This window comes from Vicugna pacos, chromosome 3 (genome assembly GCF_048564905.1).
Source record: "Vicugna pacos chromosome 3, VicPac4, whole genome shotgun sequence".
Classification (NCBI taxonomy): Eukaryota; Metazoa; Chordata; class Mammalia; order Artiodactyla; family Camelidae; genus Vicugna; species Vicugna pacos.
The window spans coordinates 36924469-36948571 of NC_132989.1; the positions used below are offsets into that span (position 1 = coordinate 36924469).

The following is a 24103-nucleotide window of genomic DNA, read 5'->3' on the forward strand; positions in this document are numbered from 1 at the left end:
GCCAGCTGCAACAGGGCGATGGGAAATTTTTTTAGTGCCCATTTCACTTGGCTTCGGTTGGGGAGGAAGTGCCCAGTACACTCCTTCACTTCAAAAGACAGCAAATTCACAACATTCACCATGGGGCTGATAACTCAGAGGCATCATTTCCTTTTGAAAGTGGAGTTTTCCCACTTGGTTTGTGACTAATTTACTGCTAATAGCACACTTTGTTCTTCACTTTTCTAAAAAGTTATAAAAAGTAAGTACCTTTTGCTTACATAAATATTGTATTTCTACAGTGAAGGAAAAAGAGTGGTCAAATAAGCTTAAGTTTTAGTCCTGGCTATTTGGCATGTTTCCTAATCTTTCTGTACCTCTGATTACTGTGTAAAATATCAGTAAAAACTGTGATTACCTCATAGATTTGTTTTGGAATGTGATATAGCATATAAGTTATTTAGAAAAGTATTTGCTAAGAACTAAACATTAAAAGAAAACATTACTAGGTCTGCAGTAGGTATGCTGAATATTAATTTGCATGGTCCAATGTTACAGTTTACATAGGGGAACTATGCACAGCATTTCTGAGACCTTTGGCACTTAACATTTTGTTAATTGGTTTTATTGTCTAACTGAATGGTCACCATTGTGTTCCACCACCACAAAATGTTATACGGGAAACAATTATGCTCATTTCTGATCACGAAGGCACCTCTATCCATTCATGTGATTACCAGTTGTGAACACTAACTGGAGAGGCACAGATTCTTCGTGCGATACCTGTTTCTTAGATCAACAAAGCTGGTTATGTTTACAAGTCTGTCTATCTTAGAACATACAAGATAGTGAAAAATGGGACCAGCTAGTGGTGAACTGTGGACACTACTGACTGATCTCACCACAGAAGAGAGAGGTGTGGCAGAAATTATTAGTTCTACTTTTCTGCAGGAATACCAAACTTAAAACCTGAAAAGTTCAAAAACAGAGTGAAGGTAAAATTTGGGGGAAGAATATAGTTAGTGGAGAGACCTATCTGAACCCATGCGGTAGGGAACATAGAAATTTCATAAATGACTTCTCTGTCCAGGAATCTGCTGAGGACATTTCCTTATTGCATCACATACATTAGTAAGAATATCTAGCTGTTATTACTCAGAGGAGCAATTCCTTATTCTGTATTTTGGATGTTAGTAGAACTACAGTTATAAAGTACTCTGTCCTCAGCTCATATGATACCATGGACAGACTTTAATTTTGTACCCTACCACTCATTCACACACTGAAATTAATCACATTACCGAGGATAAATCATATGAGGATAAATAAAGTTTTATTTATTTCTAATGAAAATGTATTACCTATCCCGCACAAAGATTCCCTTCTGATAGTAACTCACTAACTGAACTCTCAGTACAATTCCCTAACTTTATAACTGGCTTTGAGTTAGTAAAATACTTTCACCACACTTAAAACTTACTCTAGTTTTCTTTTTAATGCCAGTCTCAACTTTAATATAAAGCTTTCCTTATATCTACTCCTTACGATTGGGTTTTTCTTGATTTGGCATGATACGGAAGAGGTGTGTGAGGATAAAGAGGGAAAATGAAAGGTAAGTCTATATTACCAGAATTAGTTACAGTCTGCCCTTGTTCTTGATCTGTGGGATTCAAGGAGATGCCATGACAGACTCTATAATGGATAGATCACTCCAGAGCAGTTCAGTCTGGAAATGGTTTTCCTTTACTTGGTTAGTCACAATTTAGAGCTGCTTTTCAGTTGGTTGTATTACCCTATACTCTGCTGCTGCGCATTGCTGTTTGCAGCCCTTACTATGGCCGTGCCCTTCAAAAAGCCTCATTTTTTTTTTATTGAGTTATAGTCAGTTTACAATGTTGTGTCAATTGCTGGTGTACAGCACAATTCTTCAGTCATATGTGAATATACATATATTCATTTTCATATTTTCATTGTGAGCTACTACAAAATATTGAATATATTTCCCTGTGCTATACAGTATAAACGTATTTATCTATTTTATATATACCTGTCAGTATCTGCAAATCTCAAACTCCCAGTTTCTCTCTTCCCACCCTACTCCCCGCTGGCAAGCACAAGTCTGTATGCTATGTCTGTGACTCTGGTAAATAAGTTCATTGATCTTTTTTTTTAGGGTACCCATTCTCATTACTATTGAACATAGTTCTAGAAGTTCTAGCTAGACTAACAAGGCAAGGAAAAAATAAAGGTATCCAGCTGAGAAAGAAAGAAAATTGTCTTTGTTTGCAGATGATATGAAATTATATGTAGAAAATCCCAAAGATTCTACTAAAAAAAACTGTTAGAACCAATCAACAAATTCAGTACAGCTGCAAAATACAAAATCAATATACAAAGATCAGTTGTGTTTCTGTATACTAACAGTGAAATATCTGAAAGGAAACTTTTAAAAATTCCTCTTTACAAACCTTCAAAAACAGCAAAATACTTAGAAGAAAATTAAGCTGAGGAGGTGAAAGTTCTACACAATAAAAATGACCAGCATTCTATAAAAGAAATTGAAGGACAAACTGTACTACAAAGCTACTGAATATGATTAAATTAAAAATATGATACTGGTAAAAATAGACATATACCCGTAGATGAGAATTTAGAGCCCACAAGGTTTCTATCATCACATATATAGTCAACTCCTGTTTAACCAGAGAGCCAAGAATACTCAATGGGAAGAGCATAGTCTCTTCAGTAAATGGAAAAAGTGAACAGTCAGAATAAAAGATGAACTAAGACCCCTGTCCTACACTACTCCTCACAAAAGTGAACTCAAAATAGATTCACAGGCAAACGTGACATGAAATGATTAAAAAAAAACTCTTAATAGAACACATAGGGGCAAAGCTGTTTGATTTGATTTTTTGGGGTATGGCATTAAAAGCATAAGCAGCGTAAGTGAATGTGTAACAGACAAGTGGGACAATGAGAAACTAAAAAGCTTCTGCACATCAAAAGAAATGGTAAGCAAAATGAAAAGGCAAGCTACAGAATGGGAGAAATAGTTGCAAAGCATATAGCTGATAAAGGACTGATATCCAAAATATGTAAGGAACTCCTACAACAGAACAGAAAAAAACTGAAAACTTTCATAATCATCATCATCATCCAATTAAAAATGGGCAGAGTACCCCAATAAACATTATTCCAAACAAGACATATGAATGTCCAACAGTTACATGAAAATGTACTTGATATCATTAATCATCAGGGAAATACAAAACAAAACCACGGTGAGATATCACATTACACCTGTTAGAATGGCTATTGTCAGAAAGATGAGGGATAACGAGTGTCAGTGATGATGTGGAGAAAAGAGAACCCTTGTGCACTGGTGGTAAGAATGTAAACTGAGGCAATTACTATGGAAAATAGTATGGAGGTTCATCAAAAAAAAATAGAACTGTTATATGATCCAGTAATTTCACTTGTGTTATTTATCCAAAAAAATGAAAACACTAACTCAAAATTATATTTGTACCTTCATGTTTGTTGCAGCATTATTTACAATAGCAAAGACACAGAAACAACCAAAGTGTTCACCGATGGATAAATGGATAAAGATATGGTGTATATATTTAATGGAGTATTATTCAGCTAAGAAAAAAAGAAAAACACCGTTTGAGGCATCATGAATGGACCTTGAGGACATTATGCTAAGTAAAATAAGTCAAACAGTGAAAGACAAATGCTCTATTATATCATTTATATGTGAAATCTCAAAAAGCTGACCTCATACAAACAGAATACAATGTGTTTACCAGGGACTTAGGTGGCTAGGAAGATACTGGCCTAAGGATACAGACCGCCTGGCTCTGGTGACCAGGGAGGCTTATGTCCCTGGGTCCCACTGGACTTTAACAATGGTAGAGACAGCTTGTTGCAGGCTACCACCCTTGGGCACTGCACAGAAAGCAGACTGAAATACATCCACAGTCTTTCTGGGAAACCGACCTATTTGCGTGTCCAACAGCCTCAGCCCGAGGTGCAGACTCCTGGTCTGGCACACGTCTAGGAGCCTAAGGAGATGCTCTCAGGGAACACAGGGCAGCAGATGTGCTCCTCGTGCCTCGTTCTGCTTCACTAGTAATTTCTAGAAGGTGCTGATGATATTGACTGTGCCCCAATTTTCTGAAGTCGTAGAGCTGAAGAATGTATTAACTGAATTGAAAACGATATTAAACAGGTTCAACAGCACACTAGTCTAACAGAATAAAGGATCAGTGAACTGAAAGAAATGGCAGCAAAACACCTAATTAGAGCAGCACAAAAAAAATAAGAATGAAAAAAGTGAAGATAGAATAAAGGACTTATGAGACAACATCAATTGGAAAAGGTTTCATATTATAGGGGTCTCATAAGAGGAAAGAAAAATAGGCAAAAAAAAAAAAAACCAACCCTTGTAGAATGACTGGAAACTGTCCTAACCTGGAAAAGGACATCTACATTCAAAACCCAAAGAACTCTAAGATGAACCCAAAGCGACCAATGAGTCATAATTTAAGTGTCAAAAGATAAATAAAAGAAGGAATCTTAAAAGCAAGAAGAGAAAAACCTGTTACATACAAGGAACCTCCATAAAACTATGAGAGAATTTTTCAGCAGAAAGCTTGCAGACCAGAAAGGACTAAACTGATAAATTCACAGCTAAAAGAGAAGACAAACATAATCTTCCAACTAAAAATATTCCACCCAGCAAAGCTTTATCTATAATAATCCAATACCCAAAGAATTTAAATCATCTCACCATGCATATTTCTCACCAAAGCTAAGCATCCTGCTCTGTATATTATATACCATTCTTTCTTTAACGCTAGCAATTTAAATTGTTGAACATTTCAAAATTCTGTAAGGCTGTAAGTGAAATTTACAATTTTAGTAAGTTCATCCATCAGGAGGTTCTAGTCATGAAAACAACCTCTGATTGGTTTTCATTATTTCCAGCTTAAGAAATATACTTGAGTTTAAGAATCTAACAAGTCATACAAAAGCAAGTCAAATTTTTTAAAAATCAGAGCAACACAAACTTACTGAACTCTCCACTCTTCCCAAAGCACAACTAACTAAACACACGTGGGCAGGGCCAGGTAGCAGTCTCCCAGCTCAGCTCCTGTGTTCCAAAAACTGGGAGGGAGTCAAGGGGACTGAAATGAAGCCCCTCGATTTACCACTGGGAACGAGTTTTTTGTTTTTTCTTCCTAAAAGGGAAATTTAAAAATCTACAACAAATCATGCCAAATGCATTGAAATGATTAAAACAACAACAATAAGAACAAAAACAAAAACCAGCCTCTCCCTCCTTGCTTAAGCTTCAGACGTGGCTAAAAACGCTGAGTACGGAAGTGACCTGGCCTGTGGCTCAGCCCAGTGCAGGTCCCAGAGCTGGGGGAGAACTGCCGTCAGCTGACAGGGTGGGACAGACCCAGCCACCAGCCTTCGTCTGGGAAAACTGGGCGGGGAGGGGACTAGGGAGAGGGAGACACCCCGAAAGAAAAAGCACATTTCCAAGGGAAAATTCTAAAAATAACAGATACTTTATCGGTGGGTATCAGAGGTCTTAGTGCCAGGGAGGCTGCAGGTGGGGGCACCACGTGGCTGTCACCAGCTGCGCTGCTCCAGGTAAGGGGACAGGAGCAGTCCCAGGGCAGGAAGTTCAGGTGCCAAAATGTGTTTCACTCTTTACATGTAATTGAAAGATGAGAGCACTGAATTTTTTTTAATTTGTCAATTTAGCAAGTGTCTCTTTTACCAAACTGACAAAATGTGTAGGTAAATACTTTCCCAAGACTATTACAAATAATGAGACCAGACGCATATTTTACGGGTGAAATATCAGCAACAGAAAAGATAACAAGAACTGGTCCTGTTTTATCACATTTAAGAAGAGAAGGAATAAGCCAGTTTTCTTTGAACATCATTCCTAATTCCAAGGTTACTTCTCACTCGACATAATTAGAAAAGTGCTATGAATGATGATATCCCTAAGCGCCAATTATGTTCTGCAAATTAAAGTTAGGTCAGATGTTATATATACTGGACGTGAACAGTCTTAACAAATTTGCCCAGAAATATTGAAAATAAAGACAAATTTCATTAACTGTAAAAACATCTGTTTCTATAAAGAGACTATTCTTTTAGAAATAAATATGTCCCAAAGAGATAGAATGCCATTAGAGGTAGAACTCTGGATTTAATTGATAACTAATGCAATATACTAAAACACATAGATGTGAGCAGTGTTTCAGAGCACACTTTAATCTGAAGTACGGGTTCTTTGAAGTTACTTCTTGGTAAATTACTTTAATGTTGTTCGTTTTTCTCCCTCCTTGAGACAGTGAATTGACCTTTCGTCATCTCAAGGCCCATCTGCTTGAGCCTGTTATTTTAATCGGTGACTCCAGTGAAGTGAGTAAGAAAGCAAAATACCATAATTAAATTGATCACTTTAAAGAGAGTACATTTTGTCACTTTTAGTTAGATTTGATTTTTTGTGGCAGTTTGAACCTACACGAAAAGGGAATATATTTTACTTCTTGAAACAGATAATCTAGCGTAGGACAAAAAGATGTGCACATACTGACATGTCGTAGTATATTTCTGCTTATGTAAACAGATGGAAATCTACATATTCTAATTTATACAAGCCTCAGTCACTCAGTTATTTTAGTCAAAGGATGGGTCACCTAATGGGAGAGAGGGGGTTGCCAAGTCTCAAAGCTAAAATTTTTTAGAATCACATGTGTATGGATACATTATATTTCACTATGGTGTTGTTTTAAAATTATTTAAAGTTATTAAAAGTATCTGAAGAAATAACAAAAACTTCTCAAATTTGGTGGGAAACTCAAGTTTTCAAATTCAGGGACCTCCATGAACCAAGAATTGAATAAGCCCAATAAATCTCTGTCCAGATGCATCATAATCAAACTGCTGAAATATAAACATGAAGAAAAAATATTGGAAGCAGCCAGAGAAAAATGATATATCAACTATAAGATACACCACTTCAAATGACTGTATTCTTCTCATCAAAACCATGGGGTCCAGAAAGAAGTGGTACTTAAAAAATTGTATTTTTTAATAAAAATTGTTTCTATTTAAGGTGTACAACATGATGACTTTTATATATTTCATATGTAAATGATTACTACAGTCAAGCTAACATATCTCCTCACAGTTGTCATTTTCTGTGTGACTAATACAGAAACCTACTCTCTTACATAGTTCCAGAGCACAATACAGTATCATTAAGTACAGCAATCATACCTCTATAATAGATCTCTAGACTTACTCATCCTACACAACTGACCTTTGTTCCCTTTCACTAACACCTCCTCATTTAGCCCATCTCTCAGCCCCAGCCTCTGGTAACCAGCAACCTATGCTCTGCTATCTAATTCTATGAGTGTGATTTTTTTTTTAGATTACACATGTAAGTAATATCAAACAGTATTTGTTTTTCTGTATCTGGCTTATTTATCTTAGCATAATGTCCTCCAGGTTCACTCACCCACATTGTCACTAATGGCAGGATTTCCTTCCTTCTCGTTGCTGAATAATATTCCATTATATATACATGTAACATATATATATGTATATAAATAATTCTGTCCTATTGATATTACTATATATTATATAATGTTACTGTTATTAATGTTTTATTATATATTAATTACATAATGCTAATTTATCATATGTTATATATATATGAATTTTTTGTCCATTTATCTACTGGCTGCAGTGATACATATTTTAAATGCTAAATAAAAATATCTGTCAACTCAGAATTTTGCATCTAGTGAAAATATCCTTAAGTAATGAAGGTAAACTGACAACATTCTCTGGTTAAAAAAAAAAGAAAAAACTAAGAAAATCATAGCCAACAGACCTGATCTAAAAACACTGCTTCGACACAGTAGACTAATTCCTCAAAAAAAAGCCAACTATTGCAAATCACACAATGTGAAATAGATGATATGAGTATTCCTATGAGTTCAGCTAGTGTCACTGAAGAATTCTACCAAATGTTTAAAGATAAATCAACACCCGAACTGGACGAACTCTTCCAGAAAACAAGAGGAGAAAACACTTCCCAAATAATGTTATGAATCTAGTTTTACCCTGATACCAGACAAATACAGTATAAAAAAGAAAGAAAATTTATAAACTAGTATCTCTGATGAATATAAATGCAAAAAACATTAATAAAATATTAAGAACAAGATTCATCATTATATAGAGAAAAAACTACATCATTATACAGATGTAAAACTGGCTCAATATTTAAACACCTAGCGATGAAATCCACCACATTAAGACGGTAAGAGAAAAAAGTCACACAACTGTTACCAGTCAGTGCAAAAAGAGTTCTGACAAAGTTCATCAGTCATTCACTACAGAAACTCAATAAAAAACTCCCTCAGCTTGATTAACAGTATTTACATAAAACCTACAGCAAACATGATACCTAATGTTGGACTTGCATTACTTTTCCACCTAAAGATCAGGAACAAGGCAATGATGTCCACTCTCACTATTCTTATTGAAAATGCAAATGAAATTCTGGCTGGTGCATCAAGGAAAGAAAAGGCACGAAGTTCAGAAATGAAGATATAAAATTATCCTTATTTGCAGGAGGCATCAGTTTCTACTTAGAAAATCCCAAGGAATGTATGATTAAACAAATAAGGAGAAAAACAAACAAACAAAAACTAGAGCTAAAAAGTGAGTTCAGCAAGGTTATAAAAACTAAAAATTTATGTTCACACAAAAACATGGATACAGATGTTTATAGCTGCTTTATTTGTAATCGCCCAAAACTAGGAAAAAGGTAGGTTTCCTTCTACAAGTGAACTGTTAAATGAACTATGATACAACCATACCACACACTACTACTCAGCAATATAAAGTGAAGTATACTGATACAAATAACATCTTGAAAGGTCACCAGGGAAATAGTCTGGGTGGAAAATAGTCATTCTCCACAGACTATATTTATGTAACACTTTAGAAATTTATTAATTTTACATTTGCTAAAAGCAATATATCAGGAGAGAAGATTAAAAGTCAAATTAAAACTTAAGTCCTATTTTACTGATGTAATGAAGTTTGCCTTGTCATTAAGTATGCCTAAGAGCCTGAGAAGTACCAAAATATATTCAAAAGACTCATCTTGTATGCCTTTGGTAATATTAAAATGCATTTCAGGACACTTAATATATCATTTTATGTGTTAAAAATCATGTCTTCTAAATGAAAACTACCCCAGCTTGAGAGAAATTTAGTTATTCATTCATTCTTCTGGGGTATTCATTTTAGAAATCTAATTTAAATGGATGTCTCAGACAATTAATTTCTTAAGCTTAATTTCTCCATACTTGAACTAACTGGCAATTATTAACCATATAACAAATATCATTTTACCACTAATATTACAAACAAAATATTCCTAACTAGATTTTTCTCCCTTTCTAGGCAAGACTAGAGGTTCCTCTTCATGTCAAAATTTCTTAGAGAGCTGAAAATTTATTTTCATGATATTCTTTTTCAAAATACCAAATTTTTCTTTCAAACATGTTTACTAAAACTGGTACAAAGTCTTAAATCTTAAATAGTATAATCTAAAAAAATATTTAAAATATACAGACAGTAACTTGAATCTCAAGCCTCCATCTTCTTACATTATTAAATTCACATTTAACACATCACATTACCACAATTGACATTATACTTAAAATAAAAATGTGTATATACTATTTATTTTGGTAAGAAATAATATTGTGTACTTAATATGTGCCAGGCTACATGACTGAGATGCATCATTGTTCTAAATTAAGCTGAGCTTATACTCTAGGGGTGAAAAAGAAAAGTCTGAATGTCATTTAAAAGACTTAGGATTAAAAGATGACAGACTAGGAAAACCCTGAACTCTTCTCCTCTCATAGGCACACCAAAATTACAACTATTTACAGCGTAACTATCGATGAGAATAACGTGAAGACTAGCAGAAAAGAAAAAAAAAAGGACCCAAATCACTAAATCATAAATAAAAAAGATATTACAATTAACATCACAGAAATACAAGAGATCATAAAAGATCACTACTGACATTTATACACTAATAAAATAAAACACCTATAAGATTTGGATAAATGCTAGAGATATATAGTCTTTAATAACTGAGTCAGGAAGAAATAAAAAATATCAATACACCAATTACCAGTAATGAAGTAGAATCAGTAGTTAAAGAAAAAAACACTCCCAACAAACAAAAGTCCAGAGTTAGATAGCTTCACAGGTGAATGCTACCAAACATTTAAAGAATAAAGGAATGTTTCTTGTAATCTATTACAAAACATTGAAAAGGTAGCAACTCTTCCAAATTGATTCTATACGGTCAGCATTTCCCAGATACAAACCAGACAAATGCACCACAAAACAAGAGTTACAGGTCAATATCACTGGTGAACAAAGATGCAAAAGTTCTGAACAAAATACCAGCAAACCAAATTTACCCATACATTGAAAGAGTCATAAACCATGATAAACTGGATTTTATTCCAGAGATAATAAAGATGGTTCAATATTCACAAATCAATCAGTGCGATACACCACAACAGAATAAATAAAAATAGTAAGATTATCTCAGTAGAGGCAGAGAAAGCTTTTGACAAAATTAAACATCTACTTATAATAAAAACTCTCAATAAAGGGCATACAGAGGGAACATATCTGAACATAATAAAGGCCACACGTGACAAATCTACAGCCCAAATCACTCTCAGCAGTGAAAAGCTGAAGATATTTCCTATAAAATTAGGAATAAGACAACTTTATTCAACATGGCCTTGCAAGTCCTAGACAAAGCAGTCAGACAGGAAAATGAAATAAAAGGAGTCCAAGTCTGAAAGTAGGAAGTAAAACTTTCTCTGTTTGCAGATGACGTAACATTATATATGGAACTACATCAAACTAAAAAATCTTTTGTACAGTGAAGAAAACTATCCAGAAACAAAGAGGCCATCTACTGAAAGGCAGAAGGTATCTGCAGACAATATACCTAATAAGGGCTAAATATCCGTAATATACAAAGAGCCCATACAACTCAACATAAAACACAAACAACCTGATTTAAAAATGGGCAGAGAAGCTGAACAGACATTTTTCCAAAGAAGACGTGCAGATAGCCAAAAGACACATGAAAAGATACTAAACATCACTATCACCAGGGAAATACAAACCGAAATCATGAGACATTACCACACACCTGTCAGAATGGCTGTTACCAAATAAAAACAACATATAACAAATTTTGGCGAGTATGTTTGAAAATGGAACATTACGCATCGTTGGTGGGAATGTAAATTGGTGGAGCCACTGCAGAAAATGGTATGAAGTTTCCTCAAAAAGTTAAAAATAGAACTACCACACAATCAAGCAATTCCACTCCTGGGTATTCAAAAAAAAACCAAAAACACTAACTTGAAAAAATATACATAACCCTATATTCATTGCAGCATTATTTACAATAGCCAAGACATGGAAGCAACCAAAGCGCCCATCAATAGATAAATAGGTAAGAGAGATGCAGTCTGTTTGTGTGTGCGCGCGCGTATGTGAGTGTATGTGTGTAAATAAGAGCACACACAATGGGATATTACAATGCCATAAAAAAGTGAAATCTTGCATTTCTGGCAACATGGGTATAGATCTGTGTGTTATGGTAAGTAAAAGAAGTCAGACAGTGAAAGACAAATACTATGTGGTTTCACTTTTACATGGAATTTAAAAATCAAAAAATAAATAAATAAAATGAAAAAAAAAAAAAACCCAAACAAAACAGAAACTGAATCATATACAGAGAACAAAGAAGTGGTTGCTAGAAGGATGGAGAGTGGGGATATGAGAGAAATAGGTGAATGAAATCAAGAGGTATAAACTAGTTACAAAATAAGTGAGTAAGGGTGTGAAATGTACACAGTAGGGAATATAGTCAATAATAATGTAATATCTCTGAATGGTAATATATGGTAACTAGACGTACTGTTGTGATCATTTTGTAATGCACAGAAATATCAAATGAGTATACTGTAGGAAGTGTCGTAGGTCAGTTATATTTCAGAAAGGAACAAGCTCATAGAAAAAGAGATCAGATTTGTGGTTACCAGTGGAGGGGGTTGTGGGAAGGAGACAGTGAATGAAGGCAGTCAAAAGTTACAAGCTTTCAGTTGTAAGATAAATAAGTACTAAGGATGTAAAGTAAAACATGACTAATATAATTAACACTGCTGTATGTTATACACGATAGTTGTTAAGAGACTAAATCCCAAGAGTCCTCATCCCAAGTATTTTTTTTTCTTTTATTTTTCTATCTATAGGAGATGAAAGTTGTTCACTAAGCTTATTGTGGCAATCATTTCATGATGTATGTAAGTCAAATCATTACTATGTACACATTACACTTATATAATACTTTGTGTCAATTATATCTCAGTAAAACTGGAAAAGAAAAAATATTTAAATATTAAAAAGAGTGGATTTAATTTAGATAGAAATACTGATAGAGTCTTAGAATTTTGCACTTTATATAAACTTATAGAAACAGAAAAATATCAATTAAGAAAAAATATTTTATTTATCAGAAAATAATCAATTAATGTTTAGCTTCCTAACTTTGCTTTATCACCTGCATCCAATCAGTATTAAAAATACCCTAGGGCAATATTTGATAAATTCTTAAATCTATCAATTACAATATTCATTTAAATTCATCACAAATGTTTCTTAAAGTCTAAGCAAATCAAAGAAATATGATTAATAGTTAATCTAAGTAATAATTTTATTAAAATATAAATAACTGAATTTCATACTATTCAATTTTGTGTTCAAAATTAATTTATATTTCATGAAAAGCAAAAAGATCTATATAGGTATCAACTACTAAATGTATATTATATAGAGTTTTTATATATGTGATGAAAATATGGGTGACACCTTAGGACACATGTCAGAGAAAAGTGATTTTTAAGATAAATCAATGTAAATAATGAAAATAATGATTTCATATTGAATATCATATTTCATCTTTTTTAGTGAATTAGAGTAAAAATTTCTTTGGATATACTCATTTTCATCTTTTTTAGTGAATTAGAGTAGAAATTTCTTTGGATATTCTCATTTTCAAAAACAATTTGTTTTTTTCCCCAATTTTTATTAAGTATTCAAATTTTCAAGTTTTGTTGAAAAATTAAAGCTACATGAAAAATACATCAAAAATTTAAACACTGCACATCATTTCATCTAACAAATGTCTTCTAAACCTTATTTAATGAAATATGTATAAAATTTAGCTCCATAGATATTTAAAAATACACAAGAATTTTAACTTCTCAAAAGCTGAGTTTTACTTAAAATAAGTTAGGTACAAACACAGAGTAAAGCATATGCAGTCATTAAGACTTAGGTATATAGATTTTTAAAACATGGAAAATTTCTGATTATTTAAATTGCAACTGTCTATTTTTTTCAGGTTTGATATTTTGATTCAGAGGATGATTAAATAATAGAATGAAGCATTTTTAGCATTAAGAAATCCAACGTTTAAAATCTTTCTTCCTTGCAATTCTGTTCATTACAATTTTATAATCCTAAAGAGATTCTTTCATTGAAGTATTTCATGCATTCAGGTATTTTGCATGATGTCTGATTTGATCAGTAACAAAGGCTGCAATGATCATAACCCTCTTGCAATCTAAAAACAACATGGGTTTTCTTTACTGTACAGGCAACTATGATGTTATAAGGTAGTAACTGTCCATCTCAAAGAACTGGTCATCTTTTCCTTGATCAATTGGTATATCTAGCTGAGAAAGCCTTCCATTTAGTTTGATCTGTTCCCAAATATCCACTAAAGGCTTTTTGTCCAAAGGAAAGAGCACTGAGTTACAAATTGGAGCAAATACTGACACAGATTTATATTTTCCAGAGTTCTTCAAAGCACAAATCAGAGCTCCATGGCTTCCCATGGAGTGGCCAAAAATAAACATCCTTTAGGGGGTCTATTGAAAAACTGACATTTAAGAGTTGGGGAAGAGATATTCATGTTAAGTTTTTATAGTAATATAGAGATAGAAAGAAATTACTTCTGCCTTATAATAAGATCTGTAAAAAAATGCAAATAAATCATACTTAATATGGAACAGTTAAATATTTTCCTGAAAAGACTGGGATGGCAGGGACAACTATTCTCACCATTTTTACTCAGCATTCCACTGTAAGTCTTAGTTAGGGCAAGCAGGAAAAAAAATAAAATGCATAAAAATTGGAAGGAAGAAAATAATTTTCTTCTCAGAAGACTTGATTATATCAAACATTATTAACGAATCTATAAAAATCCACTAGGATTAAAAGGAAAGCAGTCTACTTGGACTGATAGGTGAATTCAGCAAGACCAGAAATTGATCAATATCAACTTTCAAAAACACAGTATTATTTCTGTATACAAGCCACAAACAACCAGAAAGTGAAATTAAACAATTTACAGCAACACCATAAATACACTGCAGAATAAATTAAGCAGAATTTATGCAGGACTTCTACAGTTAAAATTCTAAAATAGCTCTGAGATTAAAAAAGAACTAAAGAAATGAAGAGATACATTGTTCATAAGTGGAAAAACTCAAAACTACTATATACAAAGTGATCTAAAGTTTCCATGGAATTCTTACAAAAATTCCAGAAGGCATTTCAAAGTAACAAGTTGCTTCTAAAACACATTCAAAGGAATTAAAGTACCGATAATGCCCAATATACTATTGGAGGATGTTTTAGTTACCTATTTCTGCCTAATAAACCATGTCAAAATGATGTGATTTGAACAACAGCTTTTTTTTTTTTTTAAATTTCTCAAGCCCCGTGGGATGACTGGGCTAATCTAAGCAGTTCTCATTTGGGAATCTCTCATCAAGTTATAACAGGTGGTGGCTTGGGTTCAGGTCATCTTAAGACTTAATCCAAGATAGCTCCTTTACTCCCATGTTTGTTATTACAGTTGGCATCCTGAAGCATCTGTGACTGGCTGACCACCTCAGGGTAGTTTCTTCGCATTACCTCTCCATGTAACTAGCTTGAGCTTTCTTATGCCATGGTAGTTCCTGAATAGACTTCTTCCACGGCAGCTCACTTTATCCAAAACAAGTGACCAAAAGAGTAGTGTGGAAAATGTAAGATTTCTTCGGACCTAGCCTCAGAAGTTCTACAGTATTATTTTTCTCAGACTCACTGATTATGGAAGGGTAGCCCAGATTCAATAAGGGAAAGACTATATACTAGAGTTTAAATGCCAGGAAGTAATGTTCTCTTGGTGATAACCTTGAAGTCTAGCTAACAGTTTCCCCTCTGGCCCTGAATAAGACATATCCCTTCATATTAAAAACATACACATCCCCTTCAAAAACTTCCCAAATTTACTGCAATATGAGATTTATGCTTGAAGTCCACAGTATTACCATATAAATCAGGTTTGGGGTGGATGAGGTTTCTCAAGGATTGTTATCTGAGTATATATATTCAAGACCAATATCAAGGAGCATTTTCCCCACGTTTTCTTTTACGGTTTCAGGTCTTCATTTAAGTCATTTTCCATTCTTTTGCATGTGATATCCAGTTTTTCCAGCATTATTACTGAAGACATTCTTTCTCAGTTGTGTGTCCTTGGCACTGTTGTCAAAGATTATTGACCATATGTGCAAGAGCTTATTTCTGGGCTCTCTATTCTGTTCCATTGGTCTACATGTCTGTTTTTATGCCACTACCATACTGTTTTGATAACTGTAGTTTTATAATATAGTTTGAAAGCAAGAAATGTGATGCTTCCAGTTTTGTTATTCTTTCTCAAGATTGCTTTGGAATTTGGGATGTTTTGTGGTTCTGTATGGATTTTAGAATTGTTTTTACTATTTCTTGTGAAAAATGACAATTGAATTTTGGTAAATAATGCACTGAATCTGTGATTTGCTTTAAGTGTTATGGACATATTAACAACATTATTTCTTCCAATCCATGAACACAGGCTATCTTTCCATTTACTGTTATCTTCTGCAATTTCATCAGTGTCTTACAGTTTTTAGTGTACAGATACTTCACTTACTTGGTTAAATCTTGCTAAGGATCTGTTAGTATATACTCAATATGTGTAGGGCCCTAATTTGGGTGCATACATATGAAATTTATTTAGTCATTTGGATGAATTAACTTATTTTTATCTCTTGTTACAATTTTTGACTTAAAGTCATTTTGTCTAATTAAGTATAGCTATCCTTTTTCTGTTTGTTTCCATTTGTATGGAATACTTTCTTTCATTCCTCCTCTTTGAGCTTTTGTGTGTCCTTAAAGCTGAAGTTAGTCTCTTACAGGCAACATATAGTTATTTTTTTAATCCACTCAGCCACTTTCTGTGTTTTGATTAGAGAACCTAATCTATTTACATTTAAAGTAATTATTGATATATAGAGACATAGTGATGCCATCTTAGAATTTGTTTTCTTGCTGTTTTGTAGTTCTGTATTTATTTTTAATCTCTTACTGTCTTCCTTTGTGAAATGATGACTTTCTGTAGTGGTGTGCTTTAATTCCCTTCTCTTTTTCTCTTTTGTATCTAGTAGAGATTTTTTGTTTTGTTGTTATCATGAGACACACCTAAATCACCTTATTAACAGTTATTTTTAAGCTAATAACAACTTAAGTCACATACTCTATCCTTTTACTCCTCCCTTCACATTTTATGTTTCTAACGTCATAATTTACCTCTTCCCTTATTGTAATATTAATAAATTATTGAACCTAGTTATTTTTAATACTTTTGCCTTTAAACATTACCAGAGTTAAGGGAGTAACACATTATCTCCTTACAATACTTGGGTATTTTGCATTTGATTACAAGCTCACCTTTATTAGTGAGTTTTATATTTTCATGTAATTTCATGTTACTAGTTAGCATCTTTTCTTTTCAGCTTGAAGAACTCCCTTTAGCATTTCTTATAAGGCAGGTCTAATGGTGGTAAATTCCTTCAGCATTTTTGTTTAGTCTGGGAATGTCTTTATTTCTTCTTTAATATAAAAGATAAGATCTTAAAGGAAATATGAAAGATAGCCTTGCCAGGTATTCTCAGTTGGCATTTTATTCTTTCAGCACTTTGAACATATTGAAGAGCTTACTGTCCCTTTCTGAATGAGCTCACAGTTCATAGTAAAACATTTTTAGTTTAAAATAACAGTTCTATTCATGAAAAACTGATTGCTATAGAAACAGTCCTCTCTCAGTAAACAACTAGAAAACTGGAAAAAACTATAAAACGATGTTCTAGACATTGCATAACAGATTATTGAGAAAAGGACTGCAGTAGCTTACTATCAGGGAGCAGTTTCTAGGATGCATCCTTAGGGTGAAGAAACAAAGATTTCACAGAGTTGAGGTATGAATTTGGGAGTACAGGAACATCTTTTGTTTCCTATGAACATTTTATATGTAGTAATACAATCTACATTTGGACCACATCAAAGATATAACAGATAATTGTGGGAATAATATCTCTTAAACTTTCTGGTGGTATTTTGTAATTTAAAAAATGTGGTTTTCATCTTAATTTTTATGGCACAAAAATGCCTCCATAGACACAATTTAGATTTTTCCACAGTAAAAACAAGTCAGTATTATGGGAACAATTTATAAATGGTCAAAATACCTATGAGCTTAGAATCCACCTCTCAAAATATTCAGGTTGTGAACTATAAGTATACTAACAATCTGCTTAAATATTTAACAAGCTATTGAAACATTTTAATGGATTTAAATACACTAGAAAAAATACTTCAGAGTGTTTCAACCAGTTGAGCAATGAATACTTTTAAGTGTTACAGAGTAAGTTCCTTTTCATTGTTGCTTAAAGTTAACAAATCTGACTAGTTTTTCAACAGGACATGAAGCTATCTTTGTAATTAGAGTTGATCCAGATAATTATTTTTGATGAAGTGCTTGAAATCTTTTGTAAAGTTTAAATTTTAGAATTATAATGCAATCATGTTTGGTTATTAGGAATCAAAGAGTAAAATATATAATGCCATTTAATCCATTAATTAAATTCTTCAACTGTGGTAGATTATTAGCAAAGATAGCCACAACAATCCATCTCATTCCTTTATCATACTCCTTTGTTATGCAACTTTTCATCTCCTTCTATCAAGCACAGAGCTGGGTTTTACATCGATCAATTCGGACTGGCCCTGTGACATTCTATGACAAACAGACTTCAACAAAAGATAAAGCTTTGTCAAAACAGAGATCAAGATGGTGGAATAGGAGTACGGAAGACTCACGTTTGCCCAAGAACATATCAGAATACATGTACATGTGGGTAAATTCTCACTGAAAAGGAGCTGAAGACTGGCAGAAAGACTTCTGTACAACCAAGACTATAAGAAAGATCCATACAGAACCAGGCAGGAGGGGAGGAAAAACAATCAGGTCTGGGATGTGTGACTCTTCAGATGAAGAGGAGGGATTATATGGTAGAGGTCCTCACTGGACTTGAGCAGTTCCAACTACAGATTGGGTGCCCCAGCCATGGGGACTGACACCAGGAATGTAAGTCCCCACAGTTGGTTGGAGGGCCAGTGGGAATAATATGAGGTCTGTGTAAAGCCTGGACTCCGCTCATGAAGAGCACACATACATTTGCTTAATCCCGAAAGTGAACAGAGAGAGCAGAATTAAATTTCACAAGATGTTGGCAGTTTCCTGCAACTGCCCTGGAGCATGCCCCAGCCTGAGCTGAGGAAACACTCTAGATGCAATTACTTCACAACATTGCTCTAACTGGGGAGCTCAGACCCACAGTGGCATCTGAGCAAGGGGAGAGGACAATCATTACTGGCACCAATGGAGACAGTACATCAGAAGTAGTCCAGGTCTCTGAGATCAAGTTCATCCCAGCCTGCACCCAGACCCACACCAAATGCCTGTCTAGCTCCACTTGCTCCAGCACTGATCCCCTCTGGGGTGAGGGGGCCAGTGCTGGGAGAGGGGAGAGCACACACTTGAAGGGAATGGAGCTAGCTCAGACTCAATCCTCAGGGCTTCTGCTCCAGTAACTTCAGACCCATCACTACCTGCAATAGGGTGGTGCTGGCCAAAAAGCAGAGGAGAGTCCTGGCTCACACCTGGCTCTAGTCCTATACATTCCATGCCCAGCCCCAACTCCTACCAAGGTGATAGCACACCCTAGGGAAAGATGTGAGTCATGTTCATGTCAGATCCAGCTTACCCACCAAAGTCACTGGGCACACACAAGACTACATAGGGATGCTTCCACGCAAGAATACCCCTTCAAGACTGCAATATATAAGTTTCACCTAATTTAGTAGACAGAGAAAGTTAAACAAATTGAGAAGGCAGAGGAATCTGTCTCAAAAAGAACAAGAAAAAAACCTGAAAAAAATAATAAAACAGAAATAAATAATTTACCAGAAAAGAGTTCAAAGCACTAGTAATAAGAAAGCTAACGGAATTAGGAAAAAGAATAGATGAACATAGTGAAAAATTTAACAAGGAACTAGAAAATATAAGAAAGAAACAGTCAGAACTGAAGAATACCTAACTGAAGCAAAAACTAAAACAGTTCATCTATACTAAACCTACCCTACAAGGAGTGTTAAGGGGTCTTCACTATGGAAAAGAAAAGGCCATAACAAGAAGTAAATGAAGAAAAGGAAAAATCCCATAATAAAGGCAAACATATAGTAAAGCCTGAGGATCAATCACTCAAATAAGCTAGTACAAAGATTAAAAGACAAAAATTGTAAAATCATTTGTAACTAATAATCAGTAAAGGGATTAACATGAAGATATAACATCAAAAACATAAAATGTAGGAGAGAGAAGTTAAGAAAGTAGATCTTTTAAAATGTGTTTGAACCTTAATGATTACCTGTTTAAAACAATTGATATACGTCAACAAACATGAACTCCAATGGTGAGCACAAATCAAAAACCTACAAATACACAAAAACTGGAGAGAAAGGAACATAAGCATACTACTAAAGAAAAAAATCATCAGACCACAAGGGAAGGAACTGAAAGAAGAAATGAACAGATAAAAACTACAAAAGCAACCAGAAAAAAAGGTAGGAAAATGCCATTAAGTACATAACTATAAATAATTACTTTAAATGTCAATGTACTAAATGCATCAAGCAAAACACAGGTTGGATGACTGGATAAAAAATTAAAATCCATGTATATGGGGCCTACAATAGACCCACTTCAGAGCTAAAGAAATATAGAGGCTGAAAGGATGGAAAATAATATCTCATGCAAATAGAAACAAAAAGAAAGTGGAGGTAGAAATACTCATATCAGACAAAATAGAGCTTAAAACAAAATCTAATAGAAGACAAGGACATTGTATAATAAAGGGATCGATACAAGAAGACAACATAATGCTCTTTAACATATAGACACCTAATACAAGAGTACCTAAATATATATAGCAAATATTAACAGACATAAGGGGAGATATTAACAGTAATACAATAATAGTAGGGGACTTTAATACTTCACTAACATCAATGGAGAGATCCTCAAGAAGATAATCAAAAAGGAAAGAGTGGTCTTAAATGACACATTAGAGCAGCTGAACTTAATACATATCAACAAGAAATTCCGTTAACAACTTTAGAATATGTATTCTTTGCAAATGCAATTAAATGTTCTCTAGGATAGATCACACACTAGGGTAAAATACAAATCTCAACAAATTTAAGAGGACAAAATTTATATTAAGCTTTTCTTTGACCACAACAATGTGAAACTGGAAATCAATTACATGAAGAAAAATGGGAAAAGCACAAACATGTGGCCACCAAACAACATGCTACTAAAAAACAGTTCGTCAATAAAGATATCAAAGTGGAAATCAGAAAATACCTCAAGATAAAAAAAAGAAAAAAAAAGGAAACACAACTTTCCAAAATCTATGGGATACAGCAAAAGCAGTTCTGGGAGGGAAGTTCATGCAGCAGAGACCTTCCTCAAGAGACAAGAAAAATCTCAAATAAACAACTTGACCTATCACCTAAAAGAATTAAAAAAAAAAAAGAAGCACAAATAAAGCCCAAAGTCAGCAGAAGGAAGGAAATAATAAGGATCAGAGAGGAAATAAATAAAATAAAGACTAGGAAAAATGACAGAATAGATCAATGAAACAAAGAGCTTGTTATTTGAAAAGATAAATAAAATTGATAAACTTTTACCCAGACTCACCATGAAAAATAAATACAATAATAAATGGAAGAGGGAAAATGAATATATATATATATATTCATGTATGACTGAAGAATTGTGCTGTACACCAGAAATTGACACAACATTGTAAATGGACTATAACTCAATAAAAAAATGGAAGAGAGTAAACAGCTAATATCACTGAGATACAAAAAGTCTTAAGAAAATACTATGAACAATTAAATGCCAACAATCTGAACAATTTGGAAGAAATGGACACATTTCTAGCAACACGTGACTTGCCAAGACTGAATGGAAACGAAATAGATAATCTGAACCAACAAATCACTAGTAGTAAAATTGAATTTTTAATATAAAAGAATCCCAGCCAATAAAAGTCCAGGAACAGATGTCTTCACAGGATAATTCTACAAAACATATAAACAGCTGATTCCTATCTTATTTAAACTATTCCAGAAACATTGAAAAAGGGGGAACATTCCCAAATTCATTCTACAAGTCCAATGTTACTCTGATATCAAAACCACACAAAGACATTATCAAAAAAAATTACAGGCCATAAATATAGATAAATACAGACTCAAAAACCCTCTATAAAATATTAGCAAACAGAATCCAACAATATATAAAAAGGTTTATACACCATTATCAGGTTAGATTTATTCCAAGGATGCAAGGCTAACTTAATATTTGCACATACACCACATTAAAGAAAAGAAAGGCTAATAATCACATGATCATCTCAACAAATACAGAAAAAGCATTTAACGAAATTCAAAAGGATGCAAGGCTAACTTAATATTTGCACATACACCACATTAAAGAAAAGAAAGGCTAATAATCACATGATCATCTCAACAAATACAGAAAAAGCATTTAACGAAATTCAACATTCACTCTTCTCATTAAAGTTAGTATAGAGAGAATATTTATTTCAACATAATAAACACCATTTATAACAAAACCACAGCTAACATTATACTCAATGGTAAAAAGAGGAAAGCTTTTCCTCTAAAATCAGAAACAAGACAAGGATGTGATTCTCCCCACTTCTATTGAACATAGTATTAGAAGCTCTTAGCTACAGCAATCAGAGAAAACAAAGAAACAAAAGGCACTCAAATGGGAAGGGAAGTAAAACTATCACTATCTGAAGATATTATATTATATACAGAAAACTCTAAAGTCTCCTCCAAAAAAACTTTTAGAACTAATAAATGCATTCCATTCAATAAAGTTGCAAGATTAACATACAGAAAACTTTTCTATACACTAATAATGAACTACTGGAAAGAGAAAACAAGGAAACAATCTCATTTAATATTACAACAAAAAAATAAAATAACTAGAATAAACTTAACCAAGTTGATGAAAGACCTACATTCTGAAAATTATTAAACAATGCTGAAGGAAACTGAAGATAATGCAAAGGAATGGAAAGATATCCTCTGTTCTTGGACTCAAAGAATTAATATTGTTAAATTGTCCAAACTATCAAAAGCATTCTACACTATTAATAAAATACCTATCAAATTACCCAAGATACTTTTCACAGAATTAGAACAATACTACTAAAATTTCTAAGAACCACAAAAGACCCCAAACTGCCAAAGTGATATTAAGAATAAAGAACAAAACTGGAGTTATCATGTTCTCTGACATCAGACTGTACTACAAAGCTACAGTCATCCAAGGAGCATGGTTATGGCACAGAAATAGACACAAAAATCAATGGACTAGAATAGACAGCCCAGAAATAAACCCATGCATTCATGGTCAATTACTGTAGAATATACAATAGAGAAAAGACAGTTCCTTCAAAAGAAAAACAGTATGGAGATTCTTCAAAAAACTAAAAATAGAACTACCATATGACCCAGCAATTCCATTTCTGGGTATATATTGGAAGAAAACAAAAATTCTATTTCAATAAGATAAATGCACTTCAATGTTCAAAGCAGCATTATTTACAATAACCAAGATATGGAAGCAACCTAAGTGTTTATCAACAAATGAATGTACAAAGAAGATGTGGCATGTATGTATGTGGCATGTATACACACACACACCACACACACACACACACACACAAACACACAATGGAGTGAAAAAAATGAAATTCTGTCATTTGCAATAATGTGGACAGAATTAGAAGGTATTGTGTTTAGTAAAATAAGTCAGACTGAGAAAGACAAATACTTTATATTATCACTCATATATGAAATCAAAGAGAAAAGACTAATGTATGTGAGAAAACAGACTCTCAGATACAGAAAACAAACCAGTAATTACCAGTGGGGAGGGGGAATGGGAGAGGGGCAAAACAGGGGTATGGAATTAAGAGATACAAACAACTATGTATAAACTAAATAAGCAGCAGGATATACTTTATATATAAAGCCATTATTTTGTAGTAACTTTAAATGGAACATAATCAATGAAAATATTGAATCACTATGTTACATACCTAAAACTAATATAAAATTGTAAATCTATACTTCAATATAAATAAATAAATACATAAATAAATGAATAAATTTTTTAAAAAAGGTTTGTAACTTTCAAGCTTAGGGTTTTTTTTTCAAGAGTCCTTGTGACTTCATCCTCTTGGGATGTGGTGCTTCTATATGCTAAAACTAAGACTCTCTGATGATAAAAGATCATATGTAAAGAAAAGCCAGGCTAACAAGCAAAGCAGACATTAGACACAGGGATAGGGCCACTCTGGAAAATACAAATTTGAGAGGCCAGATGACTGCACCTTCATGAGTAAAT

At 33.5% G+C, this 24103-nt stretch overlaps 1 protein-coding gene across 9 annotated transcripts in view; it reads right to left on the reverse strand.

Annotated features, from left to right (window-relative positions):
- Nucleotides 1-24103, reverse strand: part of LOC107034844 (protein FAM170A-like) — a 591285-nt gene that overhangs the window by 135141 nt on the left and 432041 nt on the right. The gene's annotated exons all lie outside the window — the stretch shown is intronic.